Source organism: Chinchilla lanigera, unplaced genomic scaffold, assembly GCF_000276665.1.
Source record: "Chinchilla lanigera isolate Chin_1 unplaced genomic scaffold, ChiLan1.0 scaffold00052, whole genome shotgun sequence".
NCBI lineage: Eukaryota > Metazoa > Chordata > Mammalia > Rodentia > Chinchillidae > Chinchilla > Chinchilla lanigera.
Window position 1 is genome coordinate 7,757,100 of NW_004955453.1, and position 1,131 is coordinate 7,758,230.

Genomic DNA, 1,131 nt, shown 5'->3' on the forward strand with positions numbered 1-1,131 from the left:
GCCCTTCAAAACAATTTTGATAGGGTGATCCCTTCTCCCTTATGCAACTAAAAAGGAAACCTTTGAAAATGATGTACAGTTTGCTCAGTGAAAATAGCCTTTTTCTCAACTTTCTGAAAATTTATAAATTTTGGGTAAACTCACTGAAGATATACATTTTGGTTTGGGAGGACAGGGGTCCCTGTTTGGCTGGTGGCCTCAAATCCAACCAGGGTTCAACACTCTTTTTACATCACTAAGGCCATTCTCTGTAAATGATTATCTATGTGATATGATAAAAATATGTTGAGTTTTTAAATTTAAAAAAATCTATTATAGTAAAATTGTCATCAGACACCCTCAGAATGCTCTCTTTGGTTCTAGCACATTTATCCCATTGCTCTTGCCACCTTGTGACACTCTGAGAGTCTTCTCTGATGTCTTGTGTTGTGTTATTGTGGCTGTCCCAACGTCCTGAATCAATTCAAAGTGTTCACCTGTTACTGCTCTTTTAATTTTGTGGAGGAGCCAGAAGTCACATAGTACTAGACCTGATGAATAAAGTGAATGAGGATACACCATAATGTTTTTATTTGACAAAAATTGCTGTAAATGGTTGATCAAGGAAGGGTATTAAAAATATAGTAATGTTTAAATAAAAAGCTTATTATAGTAAAAGACAAAATACTCCACCTTGAACACACTTATTCCTTTGTTCTTATCCATGTGTCTTTTGCTGTAGGAAGTTTTTAAAATTTAAATGTTCAATATGTTTTTTGATCACCTCTTGTTTTCCATTGGCACTTAAAATTGGCTCTGACTTTCCTTACTTATGTTGGCAGAAAAACAACTAAAGCAGGAAAAAAATTAAAGAATTTCCTTTTGGCTAACAAACAAATCCTACGTGTTGCTACCAAGGGAAAATCTATTTTTACTATTCTCTACCCCAGTTACATGAGTTGGTCTTCAGGACAAAGAGAAACCTTTGACCCAAAGTGTAAAGACTATATGACTCTTTGAAGAGTATAAGCTCAAAATATCTTCTCTAAGAAAATACACTACAAATTTCAGGTAAGACGAAAGCTCACTGTATGCATGTTCTGGGAAAATATTGAGAGTCCTGGATGAAACCTGGTGTTTTAAATATTTTTT